This window comes from Orcinus orca, chromosome 7 (genome assembly GCF_937001465.1).
Source record: "Orcinus orca chromosome 7, mOrcOrc1.1, whole genome shotgun sequence".
NCBI lineage: Eukaryota > Metazoa > Chordata > Mammalia > Artiodactyla > Delphinidae > Orcinus > Orcinus orca.
The window spans coordinates 105,409,358-105,436,419 of record NC_064565.1 but is presented as its reverse complement, the minus strand read 5'-3'; the positions used below and the strand labels follow the sequence as shown (position 1 = coordinate 105,436,419).

The following is a 27,062-nucleotide window of genomic DNA, read 5'->3' as shown; positions in this document are numbered from 1 at the left end:
AAAGCAGACCCTGAGACAACTCAGGTCAAGTTTTAGGGGGAGGTGACCTCAGTAAGTGCTAGTGAAGGAGCAGGAAAGTGAGAAGGGGTAGAGACAAAGCCCAATAAATAAATGGTACATAAATGAGCAGCCTTCCCCTCCAGGCATCTGGGGCTCAGTCTCCCTAGGGACCCTCTGAGGAGCCACATAGAAGCTTCTCAGAATGGCCTCCCCAAGAGGGGAAGATGAGCTCTTTATCCACAGACTCTGTTCCCTCATTGGCAGAGTGCTGCCTGAGGTTATTAAGTTCCTGAGTCTTCCAGGCTTCCTTGATCTACACAAATAGAACAGACACCAAAAATCTTTTGAATTAGAAAAAAATTCCGGACAGAAAAGCAGAGGGTGCCTGCTCTTCTTTTATTTTAATTTTTTATTTTTATTGAGGTAACACTGATTTATAACATTATATAAGTTTCAGGTGTACAACTAATTCAGAAAGATATGTGCACCCCTATGTTCATCACAGCGTGACTTACAATTGCCAAGATATGAAAACAACTTAATTGCCCATCAACAGAGGAATGGATAAAGAAGATGTAGTGTATATGCACAATGGAATATCAGCCATAAAAAATGTTCCCACTCCTTGAGCTAGGAACTCCGAGAGGGGGGCAGAGGAGACTGGAAGGGGACGGGCTGGGAGGGAGAAGAAAGTTGGTCTCTAGCCGCTCTGTTTAGAAAAAAACTTATCAATAGATGCATTTTGTTAATTCATAATGTTGTCCTGACATTTTCGTTGTAGTTTGGTTCCTTCCTCCCTCCCTCCCTCCTTTCCTTCCTTCCTTCCTTTTCTTCTTTTCTTCCTTTTTTGAAGTTAAAAAAAAAAACTGCTTAAGCTTTGTCAGTCCCTCACACTTCCCCTGGAAGGGAGCCTGTGCATCTAAACTGGCTCACCACCACCTGGTGGCAGCTCCTGGGATTGCAGGCAAAGAGCTTTGGTCAATGACACCCTGGGTATAATCAATTTCAATCCGATTTATTTCCTTGGAGAAAAAGGCCACTGAAATGTAAAATGAAAATAAAGATGTTATGGGATGATACTCTGTGTAGTTCCGGGGATTCTTCTATCCTTTTAATAGACTTGGTCTTCTAATACGTATAGTGATACCACACGGGAAGGTAAAAGAATTGAATAATTGCCACATGTTTAAAAAAATAATCGCATATCAATGAAGATTAATTTTGATGACACTGAAGTGATGCTGCTGAAGTGAAATGAAATATTTCATGAATTCAGCGCAAATGCCACAACAGCACATATGATATTAACCAGTGAGAATATTGAAAAAGATTTTTCCTTTATTATGGGATTTCTTGAAGCTTTTACACTGTGGATGTTACTGGGAATTTCCACAAAGAGGTTTTAGTTTGCAGCTTTCCAACAATGAACAGTGGTATCAGTCTACAACTCCTTAAACCAGTGTTTTTTATATCACTATTTGGAAATACCTGCCCTACAGAATGCCCAAAATACATTTGAAGCAAATACTTTCTTTCCTTTATATAAAGATAAAAAAGATTTAAATTTTAAAATGTGCATTCAATCTTATTTCTGCTTTTATTTTTAAGAAAGTAATTTTCAAAGTAAATAAAGAACACATTTACTCAAATTTTACCATTGTTCTACATGTTTTATTTTTCATTCTTAATGATTTTTAGAAAGCAGTCTATTTAGAAAAATAAACAGCTGATAAACAGTTTTGATACAGCTTCTTCACTCAAGTTTAATGAGCACTTTTTATCTCACCAAATCTTAGTATCTAATTATTTCTACATAATCTAAGCACCTCATTTTGGATTTGAAAAGAGAAGGATAATTGAAGTTCTATTTCTTAAAAACAGTGGAATATAGACTTAGCCATGTCCTCCCTTCTTTAATATCAGAGACTTTCGGGGGAAAGGTTTGGGACATAGGATAGCTGGTGACATAGATTGCATCCCCATTTACATATGTGAAAAGAGACTTAAATGAATTTGTGCTTCTCACCTTCATCCATCGATTTTTTAAATTAGCAAAACAAGTTTTTTTTAAAAAATAAATAAATTAGACCTCTGAACTTCACACTTAAAAATAGTTAAAATGGAAATTTTTGTTATGTATATTTTACCACAATAAAAAGTTTAAAGGAGGGTGATGAGGAGAGAAAAAAAAAATTTTTTTAAAGAAGATGTTGGGGGTAGGAGTTTATTAATTAATTAATTTATTTTTGCTGTGTTGGGTCTTCGTTTCTGTGCGAGGGCCTTGTCTAGTTGCGGCAAGCGGGGGCCACTCTTCATCGTGGTGCGCGGGCCTCTCACTATCGCGGCATCTCTTGTTGCGGAGCACAGGCTCCAGACACGCAGGCTCAGTAGTTGTGGCTCACGGGCCTAGTTGCTCCGCGGCATGTGGGATCCTCCCAGACCAGGGCTCAAACCCGTGTCCCCTGCATTAGCAGGCAGACTCTCAACCACTGTGCCACCAGGGAAGACCAGGACAGAAATTTTTAAACATTTAATAAGTCACTAGAAGGTATAAACTATCCAAATGTATCAAATTCCCTTTACTATTGAAATACTAACATCTTAAAGGGGTTCCCTTTTCCCTCTTTCCTCAGAGAAGGATGTTCTAATAATTTCTTAGGCCAAATCAGGACTGTCAAATTACTAGATTCCTGGTAGACAAGTACTTTGTAAACATGCTGACTAGTATTTCAGTCTATCTATCATGCCTTGAGTATTCACTTTTAAAATGCCAAGAGTTTCTTAATCATTCTGTCAATTACGGATCCAGGGGAATGAAGCTTGGTTTGACGTCTGTGTATAAAAGCAAGTCCACTGATAGAGCAATAACTTATTTTAATGTCCAAAATCCATGGCCATGAGTTTGACTAATTTATCACATTGGCTGGAGAAAATGAAAGTCCTGTTTCAGGAAATATCCAGCCTGGCCTAATTTCCATGTGGAGATGGGAACTGGGAGCTGGGAGAATCTGCTTGATACAATGCACTAGTGTTGCGCTAGGGAAATTCAAAGGCCCAGGGGTTACCTAGAGGTACAGAAAGAGAACTCAAGGAGCCCAATTCAGATACACTGAATGGCCTACATCTAACATCACTAAGATATCCTTAATGATCCAGAAAGAAAGTACCAGAGTTGAAGATCAAACTAAACCCTGGAGACCTTTTGTTTCAGTCATTCAGGTAGCTACTTAACTGTCTGAATAATAGTCATTATTATTAACCATTGTTTTTTTTTTTAAAAAAAAGGGAAACTTTCCACCAATCCTCAGCATACACATTGAGATTTGCATGGTCCTAAGCTAACTGGAGCTTAAACAGCCCCTGTGGTTTCCCTCTGAGCCCTGGTCCTGCTTTTGAGCAATGACCAATTGCAGAGAGGAGTTTGCCGTGCACCTCAGGAGCCATCAGACTTTTCCTCCGTATGTGTTTGATGTACTTCCTTTTCAACACATATCTCCCCCTTTCAATTTCTATTCAGAAAGACCTACTGATTTTGCATTTGAGTGATGCAGCTCTTCTTGTCAAGCAAACCAATAAATTCAACTTTGTTTCAGACTGCTGTATGGCCATCTTTCTTTCTACACCATAAAATATTAAGATACCTAATAGGAAATCAAAGACCAATTATTGTAAAAATTTTAGGGGCACTTATACCAGGGACTGAGAATCCATATACCTTCAGGGGCCAGGCCAGTAATACAGACAAGAGAAGGGGCTGGAGCAATACCAAGAGGATGAAAACTGGTCAGAATGTAGCTCTTCTAAAGCAGAAACTGATTCTCAGCTCCAGGAATTGTGGATTCCTGGCAATGTGACAATGCTAGTTTACTGTTGAACCATCTTCTAATTCTTTTAGAAAAGTTATAAATTTATTTATTTATTTACTTTTTTGCGCTACGCGGGCCTCTCACTGTTGTGGCCTCTCCCGTTGCAGAGCACAGGCTCCGGACGCGCAGGCTCAGCGGCCATGGCTCACGGGCCCAGCCGCTCCGTGGCACGTGGGATCTTCCCGGACCGGGGCACGAACCCGCGCCCCCTGCATCGGCGGGCGGACTCTCAACCACTGCGCCACCAGGGAAGCCCCTAAATTTATATTTTAATGTGAACATTCTAATGTTTAAAAGAGTTAAATAAAACATAGCCACAGGCCAAGTAAGGAGTGTGGACTGCCGGTCTGTGACTTCAGGATGAGAATATTTTAGACATTGTGTTGAGCTGTGGTGCTAATAAAAGAGCCTGCAGTCTAGAAAGGAAACAGATATGTGGGTATTGAGGTATTAGGTAAAATGCTATAATCAAAAGGTTCAAGGTTGACAAGGGGCACAGAGAGACTCGGAAACCTCCTAAGATCTAACTCGGTCTCATATCGCCTTTGCAATATGTATCAGACTGTTTATTAGGAATTTGAATGTGTGCAGGCCACGTCTCAGGTCTACAATGTTAGTACAGGAATCCAGGGTCCCAGTAAAGTAAGCCTGTTTCCTATTATGAGAACATTCATCTTAGTAGCTGGCTGTTGACCTCCCCCCTCCCCCCTCCCCGAGCCCAAGAAAGTAGTCTTGACTAAAGATACACACAGCGTTTCTCTACCAGTGGTGACTTTGCTACCCAGAGAACGTCTGGCAATGTCCGGAGACGTTTTTGATTGCCGCGACTGGTGGAAGGGGGAAGATGCTACCGGCATCTAGTGGTTAGTGGCCAGGGACCCTGCTAACCATCCTCAATGCACAGGGCAGCCCCACCAACAAAGAATTCTCTGGCCTAAAATGTCAAAAGTGCTGAGGGTGAGAAACCTTGGCCTCGAGTTTATAATCATATATCCTGCAGCAAATATTCGATATTTCATTTCTATCTGCTTTGATATACTGTGGACAAAAATATGTTAGCTGCCATGTGAGTAAACAAAGGATATTGCAGCCATCTAGACACCAGCTACTGCAGCTGACCGCAATGGTGCACCACGAGGGGATTCAGGACGGAGAAAAGCAGGACACTGACCCCAGATAGTTAAGGTGCATATCAAAAGAATGATTTCAATGACTCTTGCATTTTCCCATAGAAACCCACTAAAGTCATTAACTTGAGATATCTGGTTTTCTTTAATTAACAGTCATTTTTTGATGTTCCCACCTCCAGGTTTTTTTAGCAAGAACTCCTCTATATCCTGGTTCCTCCCTTTACATCTTCAAAGCAGTCCCTCAGAGCTAATCAGAGAGGCTGCCTCCCGGGCTCAAGTCCTCAGCAAGTCCGCCAAATAAAACATAAGTCTCAACTTTTAGGTTGTGGTTTTTTCTGTTTTTGTTTTTTTCAGTCAACAATACCATGGCTGAGAATTTTTTTCTCTCTCTCCTTCCTCCAGCATTGCCCAGCCTAGCTGGGTCTTCTCTATCTATTATGCAGAGAAATTCTGCCTGCCTCTTGTTTCTACTCCCAAACTGGCACATATAAAACCAATTCACAGCTCAACTAAACAAACAGCTTCCTGTTAACAGGATCCAGGCTCCACAAAAGGCCGTTGACTATTATTATTGTGATTTCTACTTAATCATATCCTTGGGATCCCACCTTCCTAACCCAAGTTGCTTATCAAAATATTTCTTTCCAATAAATAAAGTGCTTTCCCAAGAGGAATCTGATGAATGAAGTTTGCTTTAAATTTTTACTCGCCGTTTCAACAGATTGTTGTGAACTTTGAAGTGATATTTAACACAAAATCTAGCTCATTCTTGTGCACCTTTGTCACAAATTGTATGAAATTCTGATTGTATCAAGGTGTAGGGATTTTTAATACATAAAATATATGTAAGAATTGAAACAACTCATGCGACTACACATCAGATTAAAGCTAACAAGCGTGCTGTTTTTTCCTGTGTCCCAAAACAATGCGGAGTGTTGTGAAGCTGGCCTAGTTTTTCTCACTGCTCTTTGTCAATTTTTGACTAAATGGAGGTTGTGTTAAAGGAGACGTGGGGAGAAAAGAGAAACCGTATGTGTATGTGTGCTAGTTTGAGGAAAGGAGGTGAGACCAGTTACCTCCATGGCTCACAAGACTGAGAACACCAGGAAAACTCCTCCTGAACATACAGTTGATGTGACATTAAAACAAAATATTCACAAGTTAGAATTCAGGCAGCGAGTCCAGAAATTGACTTGATCTAGATTCAGAGAACTGGCCTGACGGGCTACAATTTCCCATGTGACTGTTTATTCCAGCTCTGTCACTGCTGGTTCTAATATCTCTCCTTTTCCTGCTGTCGCTCCCGCTCAATGACTGTGTGATATTAAAGTAAAGGTAAGGTTCTTCCTTCCTCGCCTATGAGAACAGAAACCAGCGTATTTTCTTGTGCCTGTGTTAAACAGCGCTGAAATGGGGCATATTGTCCTTACATTAAACAAGAAGCAAAAGTGTCTTATCTGCTTGCTCCAGGAAATAAATACTTGCTCCTGGAAGAGAAGACTTGAGCCAACCGAAAGAGCTTACTTATCAAGACTAACGTCTTGCTCATCAGGACCGGCTTCAGGACCCTTGCTCCACTGTGCCCAATAATGCAAAGCTATTGTGTTGTAACCCCTGCCCAGTGCCAACCAGTAACTCAGCTTCCAAGACCTGCCTTAATGTCACACAACCAGGCCTCAAACCCTATAAGCATCATCCCCTGACTTCCCCTTCTGAGACACTAATACAACCTTTAAAGACATGGTCTTCCTTCCTGTAACAGGTGTAGTAAACTCGGCTTTGCTTGGCCAACAGGTTTTCTGGTGGTTTGAAGAGCCAACAGTTGACAAGTACTTCTTAAGAAAAATGGGGATGAACAATGAAATAAATGACTCTCTCCTAAAATGGAAATAAGTAGTTGTTTAAAGTCTAGAGGTGGGAATGTAAAATGAGCCACTATGGAAAACCGTGCATGGTTCCTTAAAAAGGAATTCTAAACTTAGAATTACCATATGATCCAGCAATTCCACTCCTACATATAGACCTAAAGGAATAGAAAGGGACTCACGTTTTAGAACATCTATGTTCATAGCAGCATTAGTCACAGTAGCCAAAAGGTGGAAGCAACCCAAGTGTCCCTTGATGGAGGAATGGATAAACAAAATGTGCTATGTACACATCTATGAATGAAGGATCCAGAGTAGAGAGTTAACACTTACTTCACTGTGTGGCTGGTTGCTCCCAGAGAAAGCCCTTTACATGTGTGGTCTCAGTTGTTACAGAGGTCTGGGAATTAGAACTTATTGTAATAGGGAAGGACAAATTACTTTAACATTTGCATTTTATTGTTTTTGCGAAAGTTAATCACTAAAGGGATGTTGCCTATAAGCTTATATTATACATCATGGCCTATCTCTGGGAACCCTGCCTCCTATGTAATGAGCATTAAGCTAAAATATCTTTGTTTAGGTCACAGGAAACATCCTGACCAGGCCCACCTGTGAATGACTGCAGGAAGGAAGAGATTAACACATCCCCTCTGGAGGCTGAAGGGAACCAGGAAATGTTTGACTTTACTCCCTCCCCTTTTAGTATAAATAAAGCCTGCATTCTAACTTGGGGAAGATGGTTCTTTGGGACACTAGTCCACCATCTTCCGTCTGCTGGGTTTCCGAATAAAGTCGCTATTCCTTGCCCCAACCCCTTCTCTCTCAATCTATTGGCCTGTTGTGTGGTGACCAGTACGAGCTTGGACTCTAACATTATTATCTTCATTTTGCAGATAGAGAAGGAGAAGCTTGGAGGGGTTCCCTTTATGTGCTTCGTGGGTGAGCAATGAAGACACCAAGTCCATGCACTTTCTGCCACGTCCCCTGGTATGTGTCTAAGAGCTGGAGAGAAAAAAAGTCTGAGGATGAGGAGAGAGCCAAGGAAGCACCATGCTTGGCTGGAAGCCAGCAGAGTGCCACCAACCAGTGCTTTCAAAGTCTAAATGGCAAAGGAATCTTGACTTTCTCCTGTATTATAGTCCTTGGCCCCTCTAAGTACTCTGCCATTAGCTCAGCTTCCCTATGAGGAAGCTAATACACAAATCTCGAGTTAATCCCTTAGCTTCTCTGAGCCCCAAGATTTCCAGCCATGCAAAAGGCAGGCATTCCTTAATGATCTACCGTTCACGGATGCTACAAGAGGTAAAAAGGACATCAGTGATCCCTGGAGGAAAGATCTGTTGTCACAATTTTGACAGAGAAATCTTGGGCTGGGTGGCTATGAATTAAACACACTAAGCAAACCAACGTGGAAGGAGGGCGCTAAACTGGAATCCACAACTGTTCTCGTGCACAGTTTGTTTCACATTTCTTTAGCATGTGCAACCTTAGCATGTGCTATTATAACCTCCTAGCTGCTGAGTCCAGAGAAATGGGAAAGGCAGAAGTACCTCAGCCAAAAAAGGAAAGAGACTTTCCCCTAAAGTGTCCGTTCCTTGATGATCTGAGCTATTTTTTCCCCATGCCAGCTTGCACGGCGACTCGTGCTGCAAGTGCAGCTGCAAATTCCATGCTGTCTGGTTATTTTAAATTCGGCCAAGAGCAAACGCACCTCCCAAGTGCTTTATTGCTGGCAGCTGGAGGAGCAATTGCAACAGATAGTTTATCCAATGGGCCCACTTGGAGAGGCGGCCTTCCAGGATTCTAGGAAGTGATGTCATGAGAATGAGGAGGAACTGTTATCCAAAAAAATAAATAAAGGAAATGATTCCAGTCACTTCTGCATTGCAGTGGGGCAGAGTTGTGTGAAAAGATGCGGGTTGTGTTTTCCACTAAAGAATCTATCATTTGTGCCTTACTGATTGAGGAAAGAAATACTTTCCTGGGCATGGTCTGGAAGACTATTACATTAAGAAATGAATAAAAATGAAAACCTGCCATATAACAAAGTAACAGATAATCCTGGCAATAAACCATTTATGAGGCTTTAGAACTTAGCAAAATGGGAGCTGGGAGACATAGCTGGGGAAAAATGTATCAGTAACAAAATAATTTTTAAAAAGGGGGGGGGTACTTTGACACCTAGAGGAACCATAGTAGTAAAGGAAAGCCCCAGTGTCTCTATTTTGAGGGCCTGGACAGTGGAGATGCGATGCCTGCCCCTCTTACACGAATTCTTTTTGTATAAAAGTAAGACGTTCCTTATGCTAAGTAATAGGTGGTTAGGGTGTTATTTCTACTTTCAGCAAATTCATAGAGAAAAGTCAAATGAGGTGATCAGGAAGTGCTAGAAATGTCAGATAGATGCTAAATCTGGGAGTAAATATCACACTCTTTCTTAGAACAGTCCTTGAAGAAGTGTTCCAGCAAAATGAAGGAATAAAGAAAGCAAGCATAGAATCCAAAAAATAGTGGGTCCAACTAAGAAAAGTGGTGAAAGGCGGCCTTAGAAGGAGAGCTGGGCCGCTGGCTGATTAGTCCTGATGGGAACAGAAGGATGGAGGGAAGGAGACGTTTCAGGGGAAAAGGGGAGGGACATCCCCAACAGAATATCTAGTTGGCGAGAAAGTATGGGGAAAAACTGTGATTGTGATTAAGGCAAACAGTGCAGGAATAGAAGAAAGAAAGAATAAAATAGAGACCATTAGAAACTCCAGGAAAGATGAAAAGTTGGATGAAAGAAAAGGCAATCAGAGCAATAAGCTGATTCTGCAGTGAACAATTTTTACACAGACATCACCATTGGAAACATACTGACTGATTTTCAACTTGTAGAAACAGCCTATAGACAATATATGGAGAACTAAGTTATGGTTACAGAAGAAAATATAAATGGTATTGACCTTGGCAGTGTAAAAGGAAAACGACAGAAGATGGAAGGAGAGAGGACAACTAAAGGAAAGGTTAGGGGTGTTTATATCTTCTTTTGATAATTAGGGGATCACAAGATCTGGCTGTAGTCTAGAAGAAATAATGGTGCTTAAATATTATTCAAACCATAAGTGTAACTTGTTGAGACCATAGTGATATCATTTGATATGTTGAGAGAATGAAGGAATGGAGAATAAAAGGACCAGAGCCCAACAGATAGTGACTAAAACTGAGTCAAAACAGCAGAATCCTACTAGTTAGCAGTTTTAGACGTATCTACCGGAAGAAATGACTAAGAGAGGAAAAAGTGATTGCCTCTGGGAAGCAGGCTAAGGAGGTGCAGGGGACAGATCAAAAGGCGATTATTTTTCACCATAAATATTTCACTTCTACTAGATTTGAAAAATAAAACTGTATGCCCAGATGACTTAGATTTAAAAATCATATTTTAAAAATCTGTCGTATGAATGAGGCCAAAAAGAACGCTTCCTTATTGTCACATCCCTTGTTTGCATAAAATTCACTTCAAAATATAATAAAGCTTTTTATGAGTATGCTACCAGTTGTGTAAAAGTTGGAGTGAGTGTGTGTGTGTGTGTATGTGTGTGTTGTGATGGTTAATTTTGTGTGTAAACTTGACTGGTATATATAGATATAGATAGATATAGATATACCAGTATATCTATATACACTTATACATGCATAAAATATCTCTGGAAAAGCACAAAACATTGCTTGCAAGGAGAGGAACTGGGTGGATCTGTAGCTGAAAGTGGAGATAAAGTTCTCACTCCATATCCTTTAATATTTAAAAATCTTAAATGTTAGAAGTACACCACCTGCACATGATATAAAATAAAATAAATATGTAAATTCAATAAGATTTGCTATGTTTGGTTTCTAGCTAATATTTTTAATTAGGATCCCGTAAAGAATGTATTGCTAAAACATACATTTCTGGAAATTAAAAAAACAACAACTAAAAAACGGAGCCAAAGTTTTTTTTTCTTTTTGCGGTACGCGGGCCTCTCACTGCTGTGGCCTCCCCCGTTGTGGAGCACAGGCTCCGGACGCGCAGGCTCAGCGACCATGGCTCACGGGCCCAGCCGCTCTGCGGCATGTGGGATCCTCCCAGACCGGGGCACGAACCCGTGTCCCCTGCATCGGCAGGCGGATTCTCTACCACTGCGCCACCCTTTTTTATTTTTCAACATTTTATTTTGAGATAATTTTAGACTTACAGAAAAGTTACCCCCAAAAATGACAGAATTCCCATATATCATTCACCCAGCTTCCCCTTACATTAACATTGTACATAAATATAGTATAATTACCAACAGCAGGAAATCAACATTGGTACAATATCACTAACTAAACGAAACAGAACTTGTAGCCAAAGTATTAACCTTGATGCCCACACAAGCATTTAGAAATTGCTTGCTGACTGCAAGAAAAGTCTAGAAGTAAATACTCAGCCAGTAAGTTTCTAAAATGCTCTTTTGTTTTTTCCACTGTAGCACCCATAGCAATTTCTTCCATTGTCTAGATGGAAGAAAGGATCATCAAACTCGTTGATTGTACCATTTTTCTTGTCCCTAAATGAGTGTCAGTCTCTGATTCCTTGTCCAGTGCTCAGCAAAGCACTTCCATGATTTAAACTGCAGTCCATTTCCAGCTGACCCCAGGCATAGAGGTGATGTGTGCTTACATCTTACCTTCACCATCTCTTCCCCACCTTTCATTGTCACTTTCTGATTTGCCCTCAATCCAGGCAAACGACTTCTTCAGGGGAGCCTCAGGACTGATACTTCTGTACCCCACCAAGACCCACCCTGTTCCCCAGCTCCCACACACCTTTTCATCTCAGTCTTGCATGGCTTCAGTCTCAAAAATGTTGGTACTGGATTGATATGCTGCTCCAAGAGGAATTCACCTGCAATATGGGAGTCCTATAGGCAGCATGATACACTGGGACAGTGTTGATGGGGGAGGGGCAGGGAGCTAAGGAAACCTGAGTGTCTCTAGAACTGTCACTAACAAGTGTGGTGACCTTGGTCAAGTCACTCAACTGCTCTAGGTTTTCATTTTCCGGTAACATAAGAGGATGAGGCTAGATGCACATTTATTAATATTTTTGGCATTAAAGATATCTTTGAAAATCTGATGAAATAAATCTACAGAACCATACTTTCAGAAAAACGCACATTGTGCGTAAATATTTTTGTATAGCTGAAAGGGACAAAAATATGAAATTATAGGAGATCACAGACTTTCCTCTTCATTTCACATCCTAAAGAAGATACTGTATCAGTTCTACTTTCCTCAGGACCTTTGTTATACAGTTCAGGGTGATGCGTAGAAAGGAGAATCAGAGGTAACAAGAGAAGCTAGATTGATTTACCTAAGGGTCAGGGCACTAATGCAGAAGGTGAGTAAGAATAGATCTAGGGTAGATAAAGTGTACTTAATCAAAATTAAAAACCTTCGTGCTTCCAATGGCATCATCAAGAAAGTGAAAAACAACACACAGAATGGGAGAAAATATTTGCAAATCACATATCCAGTAAGGGACTTATATCCAGAATGTATGAAGAACTCTTGTAATTCAACAATAAAATGATAATCCAATTTTTTTTTTTTTTTTTAATTTATGGCTGCGTTGGGTCTTTGTTGCTGCGCGCGGGCCTTTCTCTAGTTGCGTCGAGCGGGGTCTACCCCTCGCTCCGGTGCGCAGGCCTCTCATTGCGGTGGCCTCTCCCACTGCGGAGCAGGGGCTCTAGGCGCCGGGCCTCAGAAGTTGTGGCTCACAGGCTCCAGAGCGCAGGCTCAGCAGTTGTGGTGCACGGGCTTAGTTGCTCCATGGCACGTGGGATCTTCCTGGATCTGGACTCGAACCTGTGTCCCCTGCAGCAGCAGGCGGATTCTCAACCACTGCGCCACCAGGGGAGCCCTGATAATCCAATTTTAAAATGGGCAAAAGACTTGAATAGACATATCCCCAGTGAAGGTATACAAATTGCCAATAACATCATGAAAAGATGTTCAATATCATTAGTCATTAAGGAAATGCAAGTCAAAACCACAATGAGATGCTACTTCGCACCCACTAGGATGGCTATAGTAAAAAAAAAAAAAAGATGGACAATACCAACTGTTGGTGAGGTTGTGGAAAAATTGGAAGCCCCATACTTTTCTGGCAAAAGTGTGTAAAACAATTTGGAAATTCCTCAAGAAGTTAAATATAGGGACTTCCCTGGTGGCACAGTGGTTAAGAATCCACCTGCCAATACAGGGGACACAGGTTCGAGCCCTGGTCCAGGAAGATCTCACATGCTGCAAAGCAACTAAGCCCGTGTACCACAATTACTGCGCTCTAGAGCCTGCGAGCCACAACTATTGAGCCCATGTGCCACAACTACTGAAGCCCATGTGCCTAGAGCCCATGCTCTGCAACAAGAGAAGCCACCGCAATGAGAAGCCTGCAACAAAGAGTAGCCCCCGCTCACTGCAACTAGAGAAAGCCCGCGTGCAGCAAGGAAGACCCAACGCAACCAAAAATAAATTAATTTTTTAAAAAAGTTAAACGTAAAGTTATCATATGACCAGCAATTCTACTCTTAGGTTTATATCCAAGAGAACTGAAAACTCATGTTCACAGAAAAACTTGTGCATGAATAATTATAGCAACATTATGCATAATAGCCAAAAAGTAGAAAAAATCCAAATGTCCATTAATAGATAAACAAAAAGTGGTATATCCACACAGTCGGATATATTCAGCCATAAAAAGGAATGAGGTATTGATGCGTACTACAACATGGATGAATCTTCAAAACATTATGCTAAGTGAAAGAAACCAGACCAAAAAAAGGCCCCATATTGTATAATTCCATTTGTGTAAAACGTCCAGAATAGGCAAATCCGCAGGCAGTAGATGAGTGGTTGCCAGGGGACAGGGGAAGGAGTAACGGTAAGTGACTGCTAGTGGGTACCAGTTTATTTACGGGGTGATGAAAATGTTCTGACATTAGTGGTAATGGCTTCACGACCTTGGGAAGACACTAAAGCTCACTGATTTGTAAAATAAAAGATCTGGGGGCAGAGGGGGAGAGAACAATGAGAAAGGGAGCCAGCATGGGTGGGAATTTGGGGAAGAAAAAGAGAAGAAAGTTTAAAGCACCTGCCTTATATGAGATATGGGAGAGATGGATGGGTAAAGAGGACTTTTAGGAAGTTTGATATGTATTTGGGATATATCTCCACCTCCCAGAAACTTTACAAATTACATATTTTAAAAATAATTTTGGAATTGGATTTGTGGGTTAGGGGGATGGGATATTGAATTTAGACTGGTTCCAAAGAATCCATTTATTTGGGGTTTACACATTCATTCAGTCAACAAATGTTTATTGAGCAACTACTGAGTGCCAGGCCCTGTTCTGTGGACATTAGGGTGCAGTGGTGAATAAGACAGGAGGAGGTACTGCCCTCCTGGAGCTTACAGTCTAGTGGTGTGTGTGTGTGTGTGTGTGTGTGTGTGTGTGTGTGTGTGTGTGTGTGTGTGTAGCAGAATGAGAGGCTCAGGCACAGACAATGAGGAAAAGTAAAAACATGATCAGTTTCAGGTGGTGATAAGTGTTTTTCCTAAAAAGGTAAAGAAAAGGAATAAAGAGTGGCAGGATTCTGAGGGTTACATTTTAGGGGTTCATGGAGTCCTTAAGCCCATGGGTTTAGAGCCTCCAGATTCAGAATCCCTGGACAAGTTAATTTCTATGTATCCCTTTTATCTAAAAAAAAAAAATCTGTAATATATGGAAGAGGTATGAGAGTAAACGTGTCAAGAACTCAAACTAAATACAACGTTAGTAATCGGGAACCTGCCAATTAGGAATTTGTGCTAATGTAAAGAAGAGCTCGGCTGAGATTTCATTTATATTATCAATAAAGAGTTTGTAGAGATTTCCCTGGTGGCACAGTGGTTAAGAATCCGCCTGCCAATGCAGAGGACACGGGTTTGATGCCTGGTCCGGGAAGATCCCACATGCCATGCCGCAGAGCAACTAAGCCCATGCACCACAACTACTGAAGCCCGTGCGCTCTAGAGCCCACGAGCCACAACTACTGAGCCCATGCACCACAACTACTGAGCCTGTGTGCCACAACTACTGAAACCCACGTGTCTAGAGCCTGTGCTCCGCAACAAGAGAAGCTACTGCAATGAGAAGCCTGTGCACCACAACGAAGAGTAGCCCCTGCTCGCTCGCCACAACTAGAGAAAACCCGCACAGCAAGGAAGACCCACCGCAGCCAAAAATAAATAAATAGTTTGTAAAATAACGATGTTAAAGGGAAACCACTTAACTCCCTCAATTAACTGCAGCATTTCCTCAGGGTCCACCGTGCCGGAGGCATTGAGATAGACAGGGAGGCCCACACTTGGTGGATGATAAAACTGGAAGGAACTTTGGAGACGATCTAAGAATGACTTCAATCCCTTCATTGTACAGAGGAGGAAACTGATATTCAGAGGCTCAAGTGATTAGCCAAATTTCCACGGTTTACTAGTCACAGAGCTGGGATCACAGTTCAGGTGCCCTAATTCCAGGTCCAGTCAGAACATTCATTTAAAAATAATTGATATGTTAATGCAAGATTGTCTATTTACTAAATCAAGGACGTAAAGTTCCCTCTGAAACAATACATTGCTTCTTTGTTCTGCTTCTACCCGTTAACAATAATGAAACAGCATTTTGTTTGGTGATTTTTTTCACTTATTCAGGTTCCCTATGAAATAAAACATTGCTTCTTAATTGTGTTCTTAGTTAACAATAATGACTGATTTTTCCATTCATTCAGCACAATGCTAGGCACCCACTAGGAACAGGAACGTCGTTCAGATGTAGCCCCTGACCTCAAAAAGGTAAACATCCAGGGCTTCCCTGGTGGCGCCGTGGTTGAGAGTCCGCCTGCCGATGCAGGGGACGTGGGTTCGTGCCCCCGTCCGGGAAGATCCCAGATGCCGCGGAGCGGCTGGGCCCGTGAGCCATGGCCGCTGAGCCTGCGCGTCCGGAGCCTGTGCTCCGCAACGGGAGAGGCCACAACAGTGAGAGGCCCGCGTACCGCAAAAAAAAAAAAAAAAAACGCTAAACAGAGGAGAAAATAAGACATGTTCACAAATAATTAGGATGTCGGATAGATCTTGGTAAGTCCATCAGATGCTACCATGTGTCAGGAGGTTCCAGAGGATCAAAGTCATGTCTGCTTGGGAGAAAGGAAATCAGGAAAACACATTCTGACTTTACGAAGCTTCAGAGAAATAACTTCTGGAGTTCATGGAAATTGTTGAAGTCCTTGGGCAGCAAAAAACACAGAGACTACAAGGGGAAATCAGTAATTTCCTTAAAAGTACCCAAACAAACCTGTCTTTATTTAACCACAGGACGCATTTTCTTAATTGACTGCTGAAACTTTTAGAATATTTAACCAATACTCTGGGAAAATATTTATAATTGCACCCAAGCTGACCTCAACTGTGACTACATTTAGAATAAGATAAATGTACTTTAAAAATTCCGTTCTTTCTAAACTTTAGCCTTCATATGTTAAGTTGGCCACCATAACCGTGTAAGAACCTTTTCAAATGACAGCGTTACGTGTGATTAATGAGACTTGATAGTTGAAATGGAATAAATGTCTTTTTAAAAACCCTCAGGTTTGTGCGTGTATAATTTAGAGACAGTAAAATTCGCACTTTTTAGGTGCATAGCTCCGTGAGTTTCCACAAATGGGATGATTTTACTGTGATTCCTACAGTTAGCTATCAGCACAGTGAAGACCTACAGAACTGAATGGAGAGAAACAGCCTAGGAATCAATGATACTATACAGCAAACATCTCCACATGCACTGTGTGCTCGGACAGGGGAGCGTGCCCTTTATGTGAACCATCTCAGCTCCTTCTTCCATCCCTATAGAAAATGTTCTTTTATAATCTCTACAGATGAGAAAAATGAAGCTCAGAGAAGTTGAGTTTTTTGACCAGGGTCACATTCCCAGGAGGTGGCAGGCTCCCAAACAGGGAGAATTTCCTGCCTCCGTCACTAAGTAGTTTTGAGATTTGGGGACATTCATTTGGCCTTCTGGGGCTTTGTTTTCCTCATCCTCAGAAAGAGAAGGTCCTACTAGCTTTCTGGTCCCCCAGACCTCTTCGATTCCTTATCAGAGCCCCACCATCTTGGTTCACAGGTGGAAATAAAACATCTGATCAGCAGTAGCCTCGGGGCTGAGAGTCTCAGACAAACAGCCCCAGAAGTTAGAGAAACAAGTAAGAAATGCCACGCACACTTAGACGGAGCGCAGCCTGCACCGCCGCAAACTCTTCCCCGTTTTCTCACCTTGGGCAGCTGGCACGGGGCGAGGACAATGCCATCTAGTGGAGTTCAGGAGGCCAGAGAAACAAATGGTGAGGAAGTACGTTCCGCCTCAGTCCCGCAGAACAATGCGGCCACTGTCTTCTGTCCCAGCTTCTCTGGTCGCATCACATCCTCACCGACCACGACTACAGGGATTGGAGCTGGCCGAGCCACCCTCATTCTCCCAGCTTTCAGTTCTGAGGTTGGCAAACCATCCTCCAGTACATCGCCCCGCTAGCTGCCTCCTGCCATGTCTCTTTCTTGCTGTGAACGTTCGTTATTGTCCAGTCACCTCCGAGGGAAGCGGTAACATGAGGATGGAGAGCTGGGAATAATAAGTGTGCCTCTTCTCTCCGCAGCTGTAGAGGGAGTCTGGAGACCTACTTCTGAATTCTGACTCTGCCACCCAAATGGCTGTGGATGTGGGCACTCCATTATCTCTCTTTTTTTTTTTTTTAATAAATTTATTTATTTATTTTTGGCTGTGTTGGGTCTTCGTTGCTGTGCGTGGCCTTTCTCTACTTACGGGGAGCAGGGGCTACTCTTCACTGCGGTGCACGGACTTCTCATTGCAGTGGCTCACCTTGCTGTGGAGCACAGGCTCTAGGTGCGCGGGCTTCAGTAGTTGTGGCTCGCAGGCTCAGTAGTTGTGGCTCGTGGACTCTACAGTGCGGGCTCAGCAGTTGTGGTGCACGGGCTTAGTTGTTCGGCGGCATGTGGGATCTTCCTGGACCAGGGCTTGAACCCGTGTCCCCTGCATTGGCAGGCGGATTCTTAACCACTGCGCCACTAGGGAAGCCCTCCATTATCTATTTTTATTTTATTTTTTTTAAAAGGGACTGAAGGCAGGAAGTAAACTATTTCCTGTATAACAGTTTGTTTCTCTTTGGGGTGCCGATGTCGAAGGACCTGGGGAGGAGTACTGCTTCCTCCTGATCATTCAACATCCTGTGCTTCACTGTCCTTCAGACTTTAGAGCAGCCTTTTTTTTTTTTTTGGCCATACCATGTGGCTTGAAGGACCTTAGCTCTCCGACCAGGGATCAAACCTGGGTCCCCTGCAATGCAAGCACTGAGTCCTAACCACTGGACTGCCAGGTAGTTCCCTAAAGCAGCCTTTATCCATGTAAAACAAAACAGTATCACACCCTGCACCAACCTAATAGGCTGAACCCTTTTCTCATTTTTGCCTGTTTCTGGCTTGCTTTTCAGGGAACTTCGGGTCACTGAGTCTTCTCTGAGGCCTTTAAGGACATAGCAGTGCTCAGCAAATGCTTGCTGATTGTCTGTCATGGGAATCAACAGATAAAGATGGAAATGACCCAACCCTAGAGTGGGGATTTCAAAAACCTTATTTTGTAGGATAAAATTCTTTTCTTAGTGGTAGAATGTCTGATTATTTTTTAATCCTCAAATATCTAACTTATCCAGGGACTCAGTTTCTACACTTGGAAGAGATTAATAATAACTTCAGAAGGCTCCTGCAAAGACCAAGAGAGATAATGCACGTAAAGGCCATGAGTGAGTCCCAACGCATGGCTTCCTGGCACATTTTACTTGATGCTACTCAGAGTAAAGGATGATGTTTGTACAGTGCATTGAGGGTAAATGGACAAGGCAACCAGAGGGATCTATCACCGCCCCAGGGGCTCCAGCAGCCCTAAAGATTCTTGCTACTCCAGTCCCCTCGAAGCAACCCCCAGGAATGAGGGAATCATTAGTTCATCACACCTACAACATCTGTGTCCCAAGGTCCACTTCTTGAAAAGCTGTTTTGAACTTTCATACAAATGGACAAATGTAATGAATGATCCTATTGATGTAAGTGGATCATTTTGCCTTCCTTCACTCAGTTGCCACGGGGAAGACTGCCTAATCGCCAAGATCATAATATTATTTATGAAAGTAATACAATGACATATTTGGACCAATGGTGAAAGCAGAAATGCTTTTGGTCCCCCCCGCCAAAAACAAAAAAAAAACAGGCAAGACAGATTCACTTTGGCTTGGAAAGACTTGAGTTACACAGTTACTGATATTGGTTTGGGATTTGTTGATGCCCGGGCTTTGGACTGGTGTCTTCGGAAATTCCCTTGGTCATGCCCTTGTGGTTGGAAGACGTCCACAGAGAGCTGGAAAATGACATCATCACCCTGTTCCAAGCCAGCCTGCAGACTCTCTTTCCCAGTGCCCTGTCTCCCCATCAGGAAGGACAACACTTCCCAGAGGCCCCTAAGCAGACTCCCTTATACGTCATTGACCAGAACTGGGCCACGTGGGCACTCTTAGCTGAGACTAAGACTGAGAAAGCAAGTATCTGACCTGTTTACTGGGATGCCAGTCAGGGAGAGGGGGTTTTGAGAGGCCAATCAGTAGCGAGCGTCTGGCTTGTTGCTATGCAAAGCACTTCTGGTTGTAACTCAAAGGGAAAAGCAAGTCTTCATTCCCCAATATTATCTGAAGAGACTTCCCATTATTAAAATATACAAACGAAAAGGTTTAGTAACAGAGCGTCTGTAGTTTCTACAGCACCTGCCAACCCTGTTGACATTCGGCAGCTTGGTCCATAATGATTTGCTCAGACTTCTTAAAACAGGAATTCCCACTTTTCCTCCTGAAAGTTTCAGGATTCTTTCAAATGCCTTCAGATCTTAAGCCCGTGAGCTCCCTTGTAAACTGCTTCTTCCCCCTGGTCCATCGTGCTGCTCTTCTCACTAATTACTTCACACAGAGACTTCAGGTACATTTATAGCTCAACATCTTATTGGGAAGCAGTCTTTTTTTTTTTTTTTTTTTTTGCGGTACGCGGGCCTCTCACTGCTGTGGCCTCTCCCGTTGCACAGCACAGGCTCCGGACGCGCAGGCTCAGCGGCCATGGCTCACGGGCCCAGCCGCTCCGCGGCATGTGGGATCTTCCCGGACCGGGGCACGAACCCGTGTCCCCTGCATCGGCAGGCGGACTCTCAACCACTGCGCCACCAGGGAAGCCTGGAAGCAGTCTTCAAGAAATGAGATATTAACATTTTTGCTATTTTAAAGTATATATAAACTATTTTAGAATAATATTAAAACTAATAAAAATGTTAAAACACATTTTAATGTTACATGCACGGTTTTGTAAATCAAGTAAGTATTGGCTTATAATAAAAAGCTGCAGTCTCCTGTCTCACCTTCACCACCCTCAGTTCCCACTTCCAGTCAATAATTTTCTACTCATTTAGCTTTCTTTATGTGTTTATATCTATATTCTAAATTACATGCTTAAATTGCTATTTCCTGACTTTTAATTTAGACTCCATCTGTTGGCTCTATCCTACACAATAGGAGAATTTGACTTCCTCATACATACATTCCGCACCTATTTTCTCCTCCTCCCATCATCCCTGTATGGTTATGTCACTATCTTTTTTCTTAATCCTCTTTTTTACATAGTATTCTGTTCTTGTTTTATTGTTGCAAAATTTTCTCTTATCTCTCTAAAGATATAAATTATCGTAAGTTTTCTTCCGCTGTCTCCATCTCTCCCATGTTCCTCATCTGTTATATTTGCTCCCGTTGAAGCCTTCCTTGAAATGTCAGTTGATTCTTGGATGTCCATTACTGCCACTAAAAAGCTGACCAGCAGCTCTGTGTAAATAGAGTTTATTCATTGCTCGGCATCATTATATTGTGGCAGATGGGGACCCACAAGGACTGGAATCTATATGTCTTCTCTCTTGGGTTGGCTGCCATCCCCAAAGAGGAATTCTCCAGTCTCCCTTTGGGGGTAATAGAAAACCGGCTGCCCGGGATCATGGGAACCTAGCGCGAGAAGGAGGCTGTGGGAATTACCGTTCAATATGAAGATTGTCACTCAATCTGCTTTAAAGGCGCCTCACCACCCCATTCCCCTCCACTGAGCTTGGCGCCCCAGAGCTCAGAGTTCCTCTAGAATTTCCAAGAGCAAATCTCTTGTGCTTTATTCAGGGAGGCGATGGACAGGCTGCAGAAGCTAGGGCAGGGAATCTGGGAGCTGCTTCTTCAAGAGAACTTCGACTACTCTCTGTTTTTAGTCCCCTCCACAGCCAACTTTTTTTGTTGTTTTTTGTTTGTTTGGTTGGTTTTTGGCTATGCCGTGCGGCTTGCAGGATCTTAGTTCCCCGACCAGGGACTGAACCTGGGCCACGGTGGTGAAAGTGCCGAGTCCTAGCCACTGGCCCTCCAGGGAATTCCCCTCACCCAAATTTTGATAGGTGGTGCCTTCCATCGTTTGGCCTTTCCGAGAATCTGCAATGGGAATCAGCTTGCTTCTCACTGGACATTCCCCCTCAACTCTGTGTGGCATTAAGTTTCTGTTTTTCCTGTTCTGCCTAGTCAGTTACCACTTGTTCACCTGTTTTCCACTTTGCAAAATAGGGTTGACATCACTTTCTCCTCTTATTCCTCCCCTGTTCTCTTTGACTTTTCAACTGTTCACTATTTTTATCTCTTTATTCTCACGTCAGTAGGGTTTCATGAAAGAGTAAAGATTAATGCAAGGGGCTTCCCTGGTGGTTCAGTGGTTGAGAGTCCACCTGCCGATGCAGGGGACACGGGTTCGAGCCCTGGTCTGGGAAGATCCCACATGCCGCGGAGCAACTAAGCCCGTGTGCCACAACTACTGAGCCTGCGCGTCTGGAGTTTGTGCTCCGCAACAAGAAGAGGCCGCGATAGTGAGAGGCCCGCGCACCGCGGTGAAGAGTGGCCCCCACTTGCCACAACTAGAGAAAGCCCTCGCACAGAAACGAAGACCCAACACAGCAAAAATAAATAAATAAATTATTATTATTATTTTTTAAATGTAAAATGCCAATGTTATTGTATAGTTGTTTGTCTTTCCAGAATCCATTCGCTCTGATTTTCCTTTGGGGACGTGCTTATCCTCAATTCTCTGACCATGTGGTTCAGGCAAACCAGCCAGCTCCATAACATCGCCGGCTCTAGGGAGGGACACTCAACCACACAGCCCAAGCCAGGCCAGTCGGCATATTCCAACCTCTTGACCACAGTGATGTGTTCAGGGGTGAACACATGATCTAAGTCAGTTCAATGAGACCCAATCCTAGGGAAAAGAACAGGTCTTTTTCCTCTGGGAATGCTAAGCTGGTAGGATGTATGCCTGCAGCTGTAGGTGCCCATCTTACCACCATTGAGGGAGTCTGAGCATGAAGTCAACACAGTGGAGAGAAGAGAGGAGAGATGATGCAAGACTAGTTCTGATGATATCACTTGAGCATCTGGAATCGTGCCTGAAGCCCTAGACTCTGCAGCTACATGACTCAATACATTTCTTTTTATAAGAAGGAAACATCAGATTACATAGATATGTATATATTATACATCTATATATTATCCATAGTATATATATTAGGATTATTTCATATTAAAATTATACGTATATATTTAAATATTTATATAGAAATATGCAACATAATTATAAAATTAACTATGAAGTTCAAAAGAAAATAGAAAATGAACATGTAACATTTTAGAGATACTTTCAAAGAGAATAATCATTAGATCAGTGTATCTAACACATCACTCTCCTGTTTTAACTAGTATCTAGGGTAATTTTGTCTCTGAATTTTTATGAAGTTGATGCAAACAGACCTTTGAGGGATTATGCAAATGCTTTTGTTATAGTGTCAATAATTTTCTGGTTACACTTCTAGACTGTTCTAGAGTTTTCTCATGTAGCGTCTGATCCAGTTTTGCAGTCACTACAGGGCAACTTAAAACAAAATATGTAAAATATATAAGGCTTCCTGACCCAGGAAATCAGCAGGACAGATTTCCTGAGTTAAATGAATCTGGTAAACGTCACTGTGTTCATGACAAGGAACATGACTGGGAAGCAGGTGCTTTTTGTTGATCTCAGGAAAATTAATGTCTGCTTGATAGATTGAACATGTCAGCACTTTTCAATAATCTGTATTCAAGGTATAGGGCCTATTTGCTGCAGCACGTGGTGGGCCTTCCAAAGCCATTCACACCCTTCTCTCACACAGAGGACTGGGGTTCTGTGTTTGTATAGCCCAGGAGCCAAGGATGATTTCCACACTTCTAAATGGTGGAAGAAAGATCAAAAGAAGAATAATACTTCATGAATATTACATGAAATTCAAAATTCATTGCTCACAGCTAAAGCTGTATTGGAACACAGTCACATTAATTCACGTACACATCATCTATGGCTGCTTTTGCATCACACGGCAGAGGTGAGTAGTTGTACCAAATGGCCTGCGAAGCCTAACATATTTACTGTCTCAGTCTTCAAGTTTGCTGACCCCTGCTACAGAGAATGGAAAGTCAATACTCACTTTCCCAGAGATATTTGTAAGAGGAGGGGAAAACCATGTGACCCAGTTCTGACCAATAAAATGTCAAGGAAAGTTTGTAAGAGGGATGGTAGAAAAGATAGTGCAGATCCTAATAAAGTAAAAGAAGAGAGTAGACTCCTCTCTCCTTCTTCCTGCCTTAAACACAGATGTGATGTCTGGAGCTGTGGTGACATTTTTGTGACCACGATGAAACAAGCACAAGGTTGACTGCATTTTTATCTGATATATTACTCTTTTGTTCAAAGATCTAATGCTTTCTTCGGTCTCTGGCGTTGGAATTGATTTGAAGCAGTCTATAGTTTTTCTAAACCTAGTCTAAACAATGGTCACTGGGGAAAGAATAACTTAGACAGATGCTTCCCATGGGAAACTTTCCATTTCTTTAGGAATTTGATTGTGGTCACGTAACCCCAGGCTCCAACTGAGGGGAGTTCAACTTTAGCCCAAGTTAAATCTGCCAAAGTACTTGGGGTGGGAAGGATATAAAACGTTTAAGACGCTGCGTTCCAAAATTAAATTGTGCTCATTTAACTGTGGCAAAGATGTAAAAGCATCAATCACTGCTAGTTCCTACTACTCAGTGAATCTTCTATAAAAGAGAGATAATTTTATTATTGTAAGTAAATACTCAGCTGCAATTTGGTATTCTTATATTCAATTCTCCTTTTTATTAAGTTTCATAAGTGACCGTTTAGATCATGAAATCTCTAGCAGAGCTATTCCATCTATAGTCCTTCTGGGAGCAAGGGAGGACTTCCCTGGCAGTCCAGTGGTTAAGACTTCGCCTTCCAATGCAGGAGGTGCAGGTTCGATCCCTGGTCAAGGAGCTGAGATCCCCACATGCCTCACGGCCAAAAAAACAAAACATAAAACAGAAGCAATATTGTAACAAATTCAATAAAGTCTTTAAAAGTGGTCCACATCATGGGCTTCCCTGGTGGCGCAGTGGTTGAGAATCTGCTTGCTGATGCAGGGGACACGGGTTCGTGCCCCGGTCCGGGAAGATCCCACATGCCGCGGAGCGGCTGGGCCCGTGAGCCATGGCCACTGAGCCTGCGCGTCCGGAGCCTGTGCTCCACAACGGGAGAGGCCACAATGGTGAGAGGCCCGCGTATCACAAAAAAAAAAAAAAAAAGTGGTCCACATCAAAATCTTAAAAAAAAAGATTTATTTGAATGATATATATTTATTTATTTATTTAAATGAAATATATTGTTAAAATAAATATAAATTTATAAATAATAGATTTATATATTTAATATGTACAAGGCAGAACAAAACAAAATAAAAACTTGGAGTAAATGCTATATAAAGATTAGGGCATTTTCTAATATTTCAGACCTCTAAGTATACCTGGAGTTTCAAAAGTCCAAGGGTCTAGGCACCCATTCATTTAAAATATTTTAGAAATCCATTATAGGAGAAAATAATTTCTCCTTGTAGAGAGAGAAAATGAAGCTCAGAAAAGATGGTCACAGTCACAGAATAACTCTCTCCACAGGACCCAGACTCTTGGGGAATACTCACTGTCATTAATTTTGAGGCCACTTGGACAAAAGAGGGCATTAAGGGGAACTCATGACAAAATCTCACTCAAATGTATGGTGACCTTCCAGAACCTTAAGCCCATCATTCACACTGAATTCCCAGTAGATGGGAAATTTCAAAGTATTATAGGCTATATAGCTAAGCTGGAATTATTCATTTTCCAAAGATTGGTTTAAAAGCTGTTAATACATTAAAAAAAAAAAAAGCCTCCCTGCCATCCCTCCTACAGGTTGAGGTAGCCACTCGCTCTGCCTTCCTGCCTAGGGTGGCTGACCATCCCACTTTGCTTGGGATTGAGGGGTTCCTAGGATGGGAGCTTTCACTGCTAAAACTGGGAAAGTGCTAGGAAAACTGTGACAAGTTGGCCACCCTATCCTGACTCCTCTGCTGAGATTCTCCTTTGTGCTCACTGAGGTCTTCCTCAGCTTTGCAAGCCCAAGTCGATTCCATTCCCTCCATGACTCCTCCCGGATCCCCCAGCCATAACTCATCTCTCTACATGGCCAAAGCTCTGGGCTGGTACTGATTCTGTGACAGCTGCTTCCCTCTCTCTCCTGTAACACACTTTCTAATTATGGCCCCGTAGAGGGCAGAACACATGTCTTGTGCCTTGGTTCTTTTCACTGAGCCAGTGCTGGATCAAAATTGTCAAATTGACTGGGAAGATTTTCAGAACTGGACCCCAAGCATCTTCCTCCATGCTGTGCCCAGACTTCTTGCATTTACTTGTAGAAATACACCTTGCAGCTCGGGCCTTGGCCCCTCCAAGAAAATCTTTGATTTGCCAGGAGATGCAGGAAATTGCCATTGAATCTAGTAACTACAAACAAATCTGAAAATAATTCTTCAGCGGATTCTTGCCAAATAATTCTGGCAGGAAACAACCCTGATGGAACTCAGTGAATTAGGAGAAAACACATTATATACCTCAGAGAGAGGATCAGACTGAAGTTACTGCATGCCTCTGTTTCACAAAAACTAGAGCCCTGAGCAAAGAGACATCACAGACAGGATGGAAGAGAAATTTCCCCTTTGAAATAATGGCCCTGGGGCAGTTTCTAAGCCTATCAAGATGTGGAAAGGAAAATAATACCTGCAATAAAGTCAGGTCAAAATGATGTGGTAACAGCTTCAGAGCAATTCAAAAGTTCAGTACCAATAGTTCCTTATGAAAAGGGGTTTCTCTGGCCACAAATGACCACTCAGGCACACTGCTTTGCATAAGCTCTGTCATCTAAACTCAGCAAATTACCCTTAGCCAAATTATCCTGATGGTTTGTTTCACCGAACTCTTAACAGTAACCATGCAAATACATAGTTCTAATGGTCACATTGCCTAGGCAGATTTAAACACCATTTTACTAATCTGTTTTCACTTGACTATTTGATCTTTGGGCTAGTTGCTAATATCATCTGTCGACCTGGCACAGTATTGGGGAAAAAAAATACTTTCAGCTAAGATTTTCAACTGTCCAGACGTCTAGGTAAGAGATAGTGGATTCCTAACAGTCATCAGGTAAATAGCAAAGATCCTTATCATAGTGGTCTGGTAGAGCTAAGAAAATGTGAACTACTAACGTAGGAATCACTCCTTCACGTTACCAGGAAAGGGCCAAGAAAAAGATAGACCTTCCTTCACTGGGGCACCATTTCTGAGATGCCATTTCACTCAGGCAGCACCAGATGTGTTCCTGTCACCTGTTACTGAAATGAAAGTCCTCCAGGACAAGGACACACCATGGAATGGAATGTGAACAGTCCTTTAACGTAAAACGTAGAATCGTGAGACAGCCTCCTCCTCGTGAAGCCCCATTGCTTTCTTATTAACTCTTCCTTACTTTCATGGTCCTTGACCTGACCACTGGCAAAAAGTAAGTTTCTTGGTTGCTTCTTGCAATTTTTTTGTTTGTT

The 27,062-nt window shown here is 42.4% G+C and overlaps 1 long non-coding RNA gene across 1 annotated transcript; it reads right to left on the bottom strand.

Annotated features, from left to right (window-relative positions):
- Positions 1-594: 594 nt before the first annotated feature.
- On the bottom strand, positions 595-27,062 carry LOC117200976 (uncharacterized). The gene is made up of 2 exons (XR_004482859.2): positions 17,228-27,062; positions 595-1,039 (listed from the first exon to the last, which is right to left on the bottom strand). It is a non-coding gene; the product is annotated as an uncharacterized LOC117200976 (long non-coding RNA).